This window comes from Dromiciops gliroides, chromosome 3 (assembly GCF_019393635.1).
Source record: "Dromiciops gliroides isolate mDroGli1 chromosome 3, mDroGli1.pri, whole genome shotgun sequence".
Taxonomy (NCBI): Eukaryota; Metazoa; Chordata; class Mammalia; order Microbiotheria; family Microbiotheriidae; genus Dromiciops; species Dromiciops gliroides.
Window position 1 is genome coordinate 337,333,548 of NC_057863.1, and position 13,016 is coordinate 337,346,563.

Below are 13,016 nucleotides of genomic sequence, written 5' to 3' on the forward strand. Positions count from 1 at the left end.
TAGGTGCTTTGAATATTTACATTTCAGGAAACTGAGGCAAAAAGAGGTTAAGTGACTTACCCAGGACCACACAGCTAGTAAGTATTTGAAACTGGATTGAAGTCAGGTCTTCCCAACTCTAGGCTCAACACTCTATCCACTGTGCCACCTAACTACCCTAGGAAGACCAGGGTTCAAGTTATGGCTCTGATACCACCTGACTATGTGATCCTGGAAAAGTCGATGAACCTCCAGGAACTCAAAGAGAAGGTGCAATTCTGCCTTGCTAGGGGGAGTTTCTTCATCATGAGGTCTCTCTGCCAAAGAAATTGTAGGTTCTGTTCCTCACAAAATGTACAGAGCAGTGTGCTAGGGAGGAGATGCGAAGATAAATGGTCTAGGGGGCAGCTAGGTGGCACAGTGAATAGAACAATGGCCCTGGAGTCACGAGGACCTGAGTTCAAATCCAACTTCAGACACTTACAAGCTATGTGACCACTGGCAGGTCACTTAACAACCCCCCCCCCCTCCAAATAAATAAAAATAAAACTGTCCCATCCTTTTCCTTGACACCCAGCTCTGAGCTCTCCCAGCTACCTGTCTGTGGCAAGTCACTTCATATCCCTGACCCTCTGTTCCCTCTGCTTTGCAATGGGGTTTACAACAGTTACACCACCTTCCTCCAGGGATTTTGTGAGGCAAGTATGATGAGACACAAAAGAGCTATAGAAAATGAATCTTCATTATTGTCATCATTCCAAACTCTTGGCTCCCAGACTGTCAGGACCTGCTTAACCTTGGGGTAGATGGACACTCCAGGCTGAGACCCTCTTGTTGGGGAAGACACTCCATGTTCCCTTGTGAAGCAGACTGCCGACAACAATGGTGAAAGAGAGCTGACCTCCCCCACCCCACTGAAACATGTCTCCAAATTCATCTGAGACAGGACTGCTTTGCCTTTGGGGTCTCACTGGCTCCAGAGACACGGACCGACTTTTGCCAGTGACTCACATTAGGCCTGCCCAGGGAGGTCAGTGAAGAAAGACCCAGCTGAATCTCATGGGTGTCTGAATCAGTCACTTTGTACTGATTGATCAGGCCAGGGCAACCACTTCAATCAGCCTCAATTAGAGCTGAGTTGGCCTGGCTCTAGTCTGGAGGACTAGCTCTGCTCATTGGGCTGATGCATAATTAGCTATATATGGCAACTTTCCCCCTCCTCCTTCCTCCTGAGGCCCAGACTGGCTTTGTGAGGAAGAAGCACTGCAGGCTCCCTTCACATTCTAATACCCATTTATCAACAAGGATCAATTAGCTAACTCCAAATGCTCCATAACTCTATATTCCTACTTGGCGTAGAGAAAGAGGAAGGCTCTTAAACAAGCAGCTCTCTGTTATCCATCTTGGGTAAACTGCTCCTTTGTTATGCCATTCAGTCATTTCATGTCTGACTATGATCCATTTGGGGTTTTCTTGGCAACTGGTTTTCCGTTTTCCTTCTCAGGCTCATTTGACAGATGAGGAAACTGAGGTCAATATGATTAAGTGACTTGCCCAGAGTCACACAGCTAGAAAATATCTGAGGCAGCATTTGAACTAAGGTCTTCCTGACTCCAGGCCTGGCGCTCCATCCACTGGGTGACTTAGCTGCCCTAAATTGTTCCTTGCTTTGGGTTAATGGCTACTGGGGAAGCTCTCTGGCTGAGTCTAAGAAAGGAGCATTAAAATAATAAGAAAAAAAGGAGTGGGGAAACCAAAACCCTCAGCTATCAAGATTCTACCCACTAGTTGGACTGATAGATGTTAAGTTGGAAGGTTAAATACTTTACAAGAAAAAAAAATTAACCCAACATATCTGACTTTACATCGGGGCTGAAAAGAGGGTGTCTTTGTACTTACTTTTTTAGCTGACTCTATCTACAAAGGTGAAAATCCCTCTTTCCTTACCTAGTCAGTTTCAATCTTGGAGAAAGGAGAGCGTCATTTCCCAAGCATGCTTTTGAGGCCTGAAGCCAGGACCAGTCTGAAGAAAGCTCCCATGATTACCACTGGTCATCGAGTTCCCCAGACATCCTAGCCACACTGCTCTCTGGCATTCCTTCTGGGATGAATCTTGGTGGAGACTGTCCTCTGGGATAAGAGTTGCTAGCCCAGATGTGCGTACTCCCCCTGCCAAACAAAGGCACATGATGCTTTCTCCAGCGTTCCTCCCCTTTGCTTTCTCCCTTCACAATCCCACAGCTTCTAACCTAAATTCTCCAGCTTTTGCCCCCTGGCTCCCTGTGTCCATTTCCTTCTCATTTTACATATCCTTTCCCTTTATCCATTTCTCATGTTTTTGCCATCCTTTCTCTCTCCTCTCATTTTCTTTTTCTTTCTTTTTTTTTTTCCGGGGGTGGGGGGTGGGGCAATGAGAGTTAAGTGACTTACCCAGGGTCACACAGCTAGTGAATATCAAGTGTCTGAGACTGAATTTGAACTCAGGTCCTCCTGAATCCAGGGCTGGTGCTTTATCTACTGTGACACCTAGCTGCCCCCTCTCTCATTTTCTTCTTCCTCCATCTCTACCTTTCCCCCATTTATTCCTTTTCTCCATTCCTTTCATATATCCCTGCCTCCCTTTCCCTTTTCACTCTCCCCAGCCCTCATCTACCCAAAGCAAGGAGCAATTTACCCAAGAGGCATAGCAGAGAGAGTTGCTTGATCAGGAGGTTAACATCTGTGTGTCTCTACCCCACCATCTGTCCAGCAGTAGAAATGGATGCTGGGATAATGATGAAATGAGTCTTCACCCACTTAACCTCACAGGTGAACCCATTTAGGAAGCAGGGCAACTTCCAGGGAATTCTAAGGTGACAAGCCCCAGTAGAATTGGTCCTCTAGACTCTGACCCCAGAGGCACACTCAGGAACATAAAACAGCAAGAGAGGGCGTGTGGATCTGCATGTTGGTATGTCAGTTGGAGCCACATTGCCTGAGAACAGATGACAGCTGCCATTAAAGGTTGCTTGCTTTTTTTTTTTAGTGAGGCAATTGGGGTTAAGTGACTTGCCCAGGGTCACACAGCTAGTAAGTGTCAAGTGTCTGAGGCCGGATTTGAAAAAGGTTGCTTGCTTTTAAAGAAACAAAAATCTCTTTGTCTTACCCACTCTCACTTGATTATTCAAGTCTCCTCATGCCAGGTGTATCTATAAGGCAGAGGAGGATCAGAGGAAACTGAGCTGTGGAAGTTCAAGTATGATAGTCAGTCAACAAGCATTCCCTATGTGCCAGGCACTGTGTGAAGTGCTGGGGATACGGAGAAAGGTGAAAGACCAATGCAGAGATGTGATGGATCTGTGAGGCCTTCTGGTCCAGCCCCTTCATTTTACCAATGAGAGGCTAAGTGACTATAACCACCAGCCCTTCCATCTCTCATTTTGCCTCATTCCTAAACCCAATCTGCATCCTGCCTGTGACTTCTTTTTTTTGGGGGGGGGGGCAGGGCAATGAGGGTTAAGTGAATTGCCCAGGGTCACACAGCTAGTAAGTGTCAAGTGTCAACCTGGATTTGAACTCAGGTCCTCCTGAATCCAGGGCTGGTGCTTTATCCACCTAGGGCCAGTGCATTATTCACCTGCCTGTGATTTCTAAGCAGTCCCCTTCTTCCTGCTCTCCTAGTTCATCACCCCTGCTTAGCCTCAGTTTCTTCCCATTACAGCCCTGACCTAGTAATTAATCATTTGGGTTCTGATGGCTCAGAGTGAGTGTAAATAGCAATTGTTTCTGTTTTGGCCAGAAAATCTAAGGGCCTGCCCCTCACAGACTGATTTTTTTAAAACTAGATTAAAGAGGCCGGCCATTCTTTGCCTCATTTCTTACCTAGCCTCAGACAAACTGAGACTTGGGAAAGAACTTAGTTTAAAAAGGCCAACGTCTCCCGTGGCATCCAGGGCCATCTCTAGTTGTTGTGATCTATATCTTGCCACTAGACTCAGATGGTTCTGGAGGAGAGAGTGATGCTGGTGACTTTACACAGCCCTCCCTCACTTCAATCCAATTCACTTGCAAGTCATCACATCACTTTCCTGATGTCATGGTCCTCTTCAACAATGAAGGGCAAACAACATAATTATCCAGTTCAGCTATATCTTGTCTTCTACCCTGGAATCTCTTGTCTCCCTATCCTGCCACTGTTCGTGTGTAATACCCCTTTCCTAAACCCCATCCCTAGATCACTTCCCACCATCTACCTTCTCCATTCTGAACTGAGTGTTGTCACAAATGTCTCTGGAAAAAAAAGTCACTGAATGATGTTAAGTAGACACATTACATGTTTCTGTTATACACCCTCACTTGGCCCTTCACTGCTCCTTACAAGTCCCTTTAATTTTTCCCAATCACTCTCCCCACAGCAGCTATTTCTACCTTCAACCTTTAAAATCCTCCTCAAGCTTCCCTCTTCTCTCAGCAGAGGACCTCAATTTCTCCTTTGTTGAGAAAATATACTCCTTCAATTACAAACTCCCCCTTTCCTCTTTTTTTTTCTTTTTTTTTTCAGGGCAGGAGGGGTTAAGTGACTTGCCCAGGGTCACACAGCTAGTAAGTGTCAAGTGTCTGAGGCTGGATTTGAACTCAGGTCCTCCTGAATCCAGGATCGGTGCTTTATCGACTGGGCCACCTAGCTGCCCCCTCCCCCTTTCCTCTTAACAGACACCTTAAAATCCCTCTATGCCAGGGGTCCTTAACCTCTTTTGTGTCCTGGACCCCTTTGGCAGTCTAGGGAAGCCTATGGACCCCTTCTTAGAATTGTGTTTTTAGAAGAATACAAGATTACAAAGGAGAACAATCATATTGAAATAATTAGTTTTTCCTATCCAAGTTCATGGACCCCCCCTTAAATATATCCTCAGACCCCTTGGGGAACCAAGGACCCCAGGTTAAGAACCTCTTATTCTACACTAGCCTCCCTTCTCACCTTCTTTGCTCCGTCCTTAATGAAGAGGTAGCTCTTCTCCTGGTGGCCAGAGAAACAGGAAAACCATAAGAGTTCTCCTTGATCCTATCCTCTCCAAAAGCTTGCACCTTGTTTCACTGTCTCTCTGTCTCTCTGTGTATGTGTGTCTCTCTGTCTCTCTGTCTCTGTCACACACACACACACACACACACACACACACACACACACCACTAGCTCCCAAGGGTTCAGTTATCATTTCTTTAAGAGTTCTCTCTCCCAACTCTCTATAATAACTCCAGGCCTACCTTACTACTTGCCTGCTAGACATTACTGACTGTCCCATCGGCATCTAAGCCCTCCACATATCAAAAACAGAATTCCATTATCCCTTCTCTTAAACCGTGCCCCTCCTGATACCCCTACTGTGTTTGTCGCTGTCCTTCCAGTCACCAGAGCTCACAAGCCCCGACTCATCCCACTAGACTCTTCCCTCTCCTTCACCCCCCATATCTAATCTGTTGTCAGGCCCTATTGATTCTTCTGCCACATCATCTTATAGTCATAACATCCTCTCTAGACTGTCACCACTCTGACTGAAGCTCTAATCACCACCCACTGGGACTCTAGCAATAGCTTCCTTTTGGGATTCCCTGCTTTCCAACCCTTTCCTCTCCAGTCAATCCTTCACACTCTTGTGAAAATAATCCTCATCCAGTAGATGTCTGATCATGTTACTGCACTGCTCAGGAATGTCCAGTAGCTTCTCAATCACAAACTACAAACTCCTTAGTTTGGTATTTAAAGTCCCCTCTAGTCATTCTCCAGTCTTCCTTTCCAAACAATTTCACATTACCATCCTCACAATCTACTTTCCAGCCAAACTAAGCTACACTGTGCTCTCTGAACTCAGGACTCCATCTGGAGCCTGCACAAGCTCTCCCAAATGCCCAGAATGCACCTCCTCCTCTCTCTGCCTTATATAATCCTTTGATTCTTTCCAGGCTCACCTCAGGTGTCACCTCCTCCTGAAAGCCTTATCTTACTCCCTGGTGATTAGTTCAGTCTCCCTCCTCAAACTACCTCACATTTACTTCTTTGTAAAAATATTCTCATTCATTCTCTCTCTCCCTCCCTCCCTCCCCACCTCTCTCTGCCCCCCTCTCCCCCTCCCTCCCTCAATCTCTCAATCTCTCTGTCCCCCTCCCTCCCTTCCTCCCTCTCCCTCTCTCCTTAAAGGCAACCATAGTATTTTCCACATAGTAGGTGCTTAATAATGCTTGCTGAGTTGAACTGATAAAGTAATTTGCCCATATTCATATCTGTAATAAGTAGTAGACCTGGGATTTGAATCCAAACCAACCGCTAAATGACAAATTCAGAGGTTTTCCTACTATACCAGTGGAGAGGGAACCTAGATAGTAAACTCCTCCATGACATGGACCGAGACTGCACAGTACCTGCATTTAGGGGGTGTTCAGTACATTCTACATCCCAGTTATAAGAGTAGCTAGGAGAGGGCAGCTAGGTGGCACAGTGAATAAAGCACTGGCCCTGGAGTCAGGAAGACCTGAATTCAAATCCAACCTCAAACATTTGACACTTACTAGCTGTATGACCCTGGGCAAATTACTTAACCCTCATTGCCCCGCAAAAACAAAAACAAAAAACCAAAAAAACCCAACAACAAAAAAAAGTTGCTAGGAGAGAAGACACAGAGTGACAAGAAGGAGGAAAGATGAAATATTCTAAAGAAAAAAGAACAAATTTTGTCATTACATTGCTAGGCTCCCCTACCTGTGCCTTAGTGTCTCTGAGTTACCACTGGCACTCACTAATTTTTCTAAAAGATTAGGATGTTGTAATAAAAAAAAAGTTCAAATTCTTCCAAGTTTTAAAAAAAGATCATAAAATGGAAAAAGGAGATACAAGGTCTATATTTCTAGTATTGGGACTTATGACATGTTAAGAAAATGTGTAACTGCAATACTTCTTGCATTCCTTTATGAATGAGCAGAGATTAAAAACCATTTTAAAATCACAGAATCATGGGAGGTCAGAGCTGGAAGAAGGGAACTTTGGAGGTGGAATCTAGCCCCCTCATTCTGCAGGGGGAGAAAACTGACATGGCTAGATCTCAGGTTGGGAACAACAAAGTTCTGTTTGGTCTCCAAGACTTACAGTGGCATTTGCTGCCCTGTGCTCTCTCCCTGTCCTCCCTCTGCTTGTCCCTCACACTTTCTACTGTCCTAGTCTCCCCTATATTCTCCCCCCTCAAATAGTTTCTATTAAAACTAAATAGAAAAGGGGCAGCTAGGTGGCATAGTAGATAGAGCACTGGCCCTGGAGTCAGGAGTACCTGAGTTCAAATCCAGCCTCAGACACTTAACACTTACTAGCTGTGTGACCCTGGGCAAGTCACTTAACCCCAATTGCCTCACACACACACACACACACAAAACAAATAGAAAGGCAATAGGGAAAAAGAGACATAATAGAGAGGTTTAAGTAAGATACATGGAGACCTTCTTGACAACTGGGGAAGGAAGGGAGGAACAAGCATTTTTTAAAAGCACTTACTATGTACCAGGCAATATACTAAGCATTTTAAAAACATCATCTCATGTGAAGACTGATAAATACTGGAATACATGTTAGGGTCAGACAAGAGGAGTTTCTTCTGGAGATCCCTAAAATATAAATAGATTTCCCCCATCTACCCAGTATTAAGTGGACTATGAGCCTACCTGAAGTGAGAAGAATGGATTTTATGATCACTCAACACCTCTTTGTAGCTGTGCATCTGTGGATATTAAATAATTTAATTCTTCTCTCAGTGAAGCCTATGCTCCCATTTTCTTTTTCTTTCTTATCTCTTCCCCTCCTCCATTGTGTCACAATTCCTTCCACTCCTTCCCACCCTGTCGTACTAGGCAGAGAAGATTAAAATCACTCTCTCACCTCTGGAAGCTGGGTTCCAGGTGCATGACTCTCAAGCACATCATCTTTCCTAAAGAGTAAAAACATGGTATCCAGAAAGTGCCTTTCCCCAGAATCCCCTGATGCTGAAGAGCTTTTCCTTTTCTTCTTCTCCTTCTCCATCCCAGGGCATAACTCAATGAGGATCAAATCCCTGCATTGTGCAGGGGATGGATGATCTACAATCTTTCTGTCCCCAAACAGAAGGGGACAGAGTCTCATCTCTTCATTCAGTGTAGACCTTAGGACAGCTTACCTCTCACAGAGCAAGACAAATTATTATATTAAATCCCCTTGAGAACTACACGTCCTCACTCATTTTCTTTAGCCCCAGTCAGATTCCTTTGGTGTCCTAGGCAGCCAACAGTTCTGTGTGTTGTTTTTTTTTTTTTTACAACTAAGAGATATTTAATAAAGGAGGTTTTGTTTTTCTCTGGGTTTTTGGAGAGGCTGACATTGCTCACTAAAATTCTGGGTCAGAGGAGGTTTCCTGTTGGCTTGGCTGGAAGGTATGGGCAGCTAGGTAGCACAGTGGATGGAGTGGATGGCCTGCAGTCAGGAAGACTCTCTTCCTGAATTTAACTCTGACCTCAGACACTTACTAGCAGTGTGACCCTGGGCAAGTCACTTCACCCTGTTTGCCTCTGTTTCCTCGTCTGCAAAATGAGCTAGAGAGGGAAATGGCAAGTCGTTCCAATTATCCTTGCCAAGAAAACCCCAAATAGGGTCACAAAGAGTCAGATTTAACTGAACAACAACAAATGGAGAACAGATCTAGTAGGTCTAATAGGTCCACAGAGCATCTTCCTTGCCCAAAGTCAATAAATTCTATTCTGTGCTTCACTGGCTTTTCCTCTGGCCTGAGCATTAAAGGTGTTAGAACACTGGATTCTTTCACGGGTATGGGTCACCTTCAATTAGAGGTAGGAGAGGATTTTTCTATTTGGGGGGTAAAACATTACAATCTTGCTGCCTTCTTTTCAATCTTTCCTGTCTTTCCTGAAGTAAACCTGCCCTCTGCTGTTCACATAAAATCAGATTTCTAAAGCATATTTCCCCCTTGCTCCTGTACTCTCCCCGACTTTAAAATACCTTCAGAACTGAACTCTCAGCACCCTCATGATCATTTTCACCTCCTGCAAGAAACTCCTGTGGGTACCTTTGGTTTAGTCCATATTTTCTTTCCTTTCTCCTTCTTTCCGTCTTCCTTACTTTTCTCCCTTCTTTTTTCCATCTTTCCTTTCTCCTTCCTTTCTCCCTCCCTCTCTCCCTTCCTTCCTTCCTTCCTCCCTCCCTCCCTCTCTTGACAATTATGTGGCTCAGTAGATAGAATGTTGGACGTGGAACCAGGAAGACCTGAATTCTAAATCCTACTCAGTCACTTGCTGATTGGATATTCCTTGGCAAGTCACTAAATTTCTCTCAGTCTGGGTCCTCATGTGTAAATGGGGATTATAAGCACCCTTACATCATAGGGTTGTTGTAAGGATCAAATAAGATAACATATATGAAGTACATTCCAAACTTTAAAGCACTATGTAAATGCTATCCGCTATTATTACTAGTTAATCTGTTCTCATCTTTTTTTAATGGCTGTTTCTGCTATCTCTGTAGCACACAAGAGGCTGTGGTATTAGAATCCAAATGTGATGCTTCCACTGTTATTGATGGAGAAAAGAATTTGTTTAGAAATCTTGACAAATCTCTCTATTTTTCTTCTCATTGTTCTCTCAGTTAAATTCTTAAATGAGCTCAGGATGATTGAGCTCCAGCATGTTTCAAAATCATGTAAGACTCCTTAAAAGAAGTAACCAAAGAAATAACTTTAACCCTCTGGTTACTCATAATCAACAGGAACACAAAGGATGTTATTTGCCTACCAGTATGGGAACTACTGCCACCAAAACAAATCAAACCCTATATAATACCTATGGAATTGACTGAGGCACATAGAAATAAAGGGACTTGTTCTGAGTCAGAAAATGAATAACTCTTAGGTACAAAATTTGAACCCAAGTCTTCCTAACCCCAAGTCTAGCACTCTACCACTATATCACCCTACCCATGTTAACATAAAGCAAAGCAAACAACAAGATATGGGCCTAACTTGATTTTTTATAGGTGTTTGCTTTCTCCATAGAGGATGCCCAGGATAGAGCCCAATGGAAGAATTTTCTTATAATTTATGAGGTCCTCCCAACATTCCTGCTTCCAAATGAAACTGTGCTGGTTATGCCAAGTCCTAGAACATTGCAGTGCCTCCAAAATAAGATCTCTAATCACTCAAGAGTTCAGCCTGACTATCCACAAGGGAAAAAAACTAAATGGATGAAGTTTGCCTATTGTTCAGACTATGATGTGCACTTAGATGGATGAGCTCTGTGCACTTTGGGGCAGGCATTCCTTGAAAGACAAAAGACAGAAGAAAGCATACTGAGCTTTTGAAACTACATATGGAAGAAATGACCCAGGTGAACTATTTATCCACAAGTCTGCTGGGTCAAAAAGAATATTACCAGTGGAAACTGTCATCCTGAAGTCAGAGGGTGAACTAGTTTCAAGAAAAAATCAGAGAGAAAGTTAATTTGGCCTCCCAAGTGTGGCTGTGTGTCAAATAGCTGATAAAAGCTAAAAATCATATTTAACCTTTTCATGGAGAGTTCCTCAAACTTTAGACAATTTTAGGCCTTCCTTTTGCTTATCTCCCAAAATCTACTCACTTAGGGACGACATGATTCTCCCCATTGTACCACTGGGAAACCTGATTCCTAAAAAAGGGATTTGAAGTTAGCTCAGACTTTCAAAGTCAAAGACAAGGATGAAGTTGACATTAAAACACAGGTCTTGGGCAGCTAGGTGGTGCAGTGGATAGAGCACCAGCCCTGGAGTCAGGAGTACCTGAGTTCAAATCCAGCCTCAGACACTTAACACTTACTAGCTGTGTGACCCTGGGCAAGTCACTTAACCCCAATTGCCTCACTAAAAAAACCAAAACAAAACAAAAAACACACACACACACACAGGTCTTCCTCCTCTTGTATTATTCTACTGTGCAAAACTTGGAGCCAAAAGAGACCTGGATTTGAATCTGACCTCTGATATTGTCTTATAGTGGCAAGTCATATAACCTTTCTAAGCCTCAGTTTCCTATATCTATAAAAATGGGCATTCTGGGGGCGGATAGGTGGCGCAGTGGATAAAGCACCGGCCCTGGATTCAGGAATTCCTGAGTTCAAATCCGGCCTCAGATACTTGACACTTACTGGCTGTGTGATCCTGGGCAAGTCACTTAACCCCCATTGCCCCACAAAAAAAAAAAAAAAAAAAATGGGCATTCTGATACCTATGGGGGCAGCTAGATGGCTCAGTGGATAGAGCTCCAGGCCTAGAGTCAGGACGACCTAAGTTCAAATCCTGCCTCAGACACTAGTTGTGGGCAAGTCACTTGACCTCTGTTTGCCGTGATTCACTGGAAAAGGAAATGACAAATCATTCCAATATATTTGTCAAGAAAACCCCAAAGATAATATGGTCCACAGGGTGAGGAAGACTCAGACGTGATTGGAGGCCTCAACAACAATCTCTGAACTCTATCCTCTGTATCACATTGCCTTTCCGTGTTAATCCTCTTTAGGGTGAAAATAGGAAGAATGGGTTGTCTCTAAGGCAGCTAGGTGGTGCAATGGATAGAGGGCTGGAAGACCTGAATTCAGATCCCATCTCAGACACTTACTAGCTCTGTGACCCTATGCAAGTTACTTCACCTCTATTTGCCCCAATTTTCTCAACTGTAAAATGGGAATTATCATAATAATGATGTGTGTGTAAATAAATATATATGCATGTGTGTGCCCTGGCAATTTGTCTTCCCCAGGTGACTCTGTCCTCTCTCACATAGCAAATAAACAGCATATCTAAGAATATTTTCAGTCACTGTCCATGGTAGGAAGAAGTTCAGCTCGGGGATAACAGGGCATTTGACAACCTGTGCCTATGGTCTAATCAGCCCTTTTGGAGTGGGCAGAGAAATGGGGATTCTCTAGGATTATTTTGTGAGCTATATGGATTCCATGGGGGTTTTTTTTGTTTGTTTGTTTTGTTTTGGGTTTTTTCGGGGAAATAGGGGTTAAGTGACTTGCCCAGGGTCACACAGCTAGTAAGTGTCAAGTGTCTGAGGCTGGATTTGAACTCAGGTACTCCTGAATCCAGGGCTGGTGCTTTATCCACTGCGCCACCTAGCCGCCCAGATTCCATGGTTTTTAATTAAGGGAAATTCCCTTGGCTTAGAGGACAGAGCAGTGGATTCACAGGACCAGGGAACTACGCATCTAAAGCTGGTATGGAGCTCAGGTCATCTGGTCTAACTAAGGCCATGGAGGGCAAGTAATGACCCTAGGCAGAGTTCTTTCCATTGCACCAAGCAGTAAACAGATTCAGGAATCCCAGGCTCTAAACTCACTTCTGCCCCCATGTTATTCTGGGTAAATCACTTTCCTCCTCTGGGCCTCAGTGTCTGTTACACCTGAGCCCCTTGAGAACAGGGACTGTTGCCTATCTTTGTATCCCTAGCACTTAACAGTGTTTGTCACATAGTAGGTGCTTAAAAAATGTTTGTTGACTGACTGTCCTCATCTGTAAAATTCGAAGGTTGGGTGTTAGGGAGGTTACATAGTAGATACTGCACTGGGACTGGAATCAGAAAGACCTGAGTTCAGATCCAGTCTCAGACACTTACTACCTGTATGACCCTGGGCAAGTCACTTAACCTTTGTCTCAACTGTAAACTGGGGATAATAATAGCCCCTACTTTACATAGTTGTTGTGGGAATAGAATGAAATAATATTTGTGTATCACTTTAGCACAGGGCCTTGCACATAAGTAGGTGTTTGTTATATTATTGATATAATTATTATGATGATGATGCTAGGTAACCTCTGGGTCAGCTAGGTGGTACAATGGAGAGAGTGCTAGGCCTGGAGTCAGGAGACTCATCTTTGTGAGTTCAAATCTGGCCTCAGACACTTACTAGCTGTGTGACCCCTGGCAAGTCACTTCACACTGTTTACCTCAGTTTCTTCATCTGTAAAATGAGCTGGAAAAGGAAACTCCAGTATCTTTGCCAAG

The 13,016-nt window shown here is 44.0% G+C and overlaps 1 protein-coding gene across 10 annotated transcripts in view; it reads left to right on the forward strand.

The window, feature by feature from the left end:
- KALRN (kalirin RhoGEF kinase) overlaps positions 1–13,016 on the forward strand; it is a 991,119-nt gene that overhangs the window by 940,598 nt on the left and 37,505 nt on the right. The gene's annotated exons all lie outside the window — the stretch shown is intronic.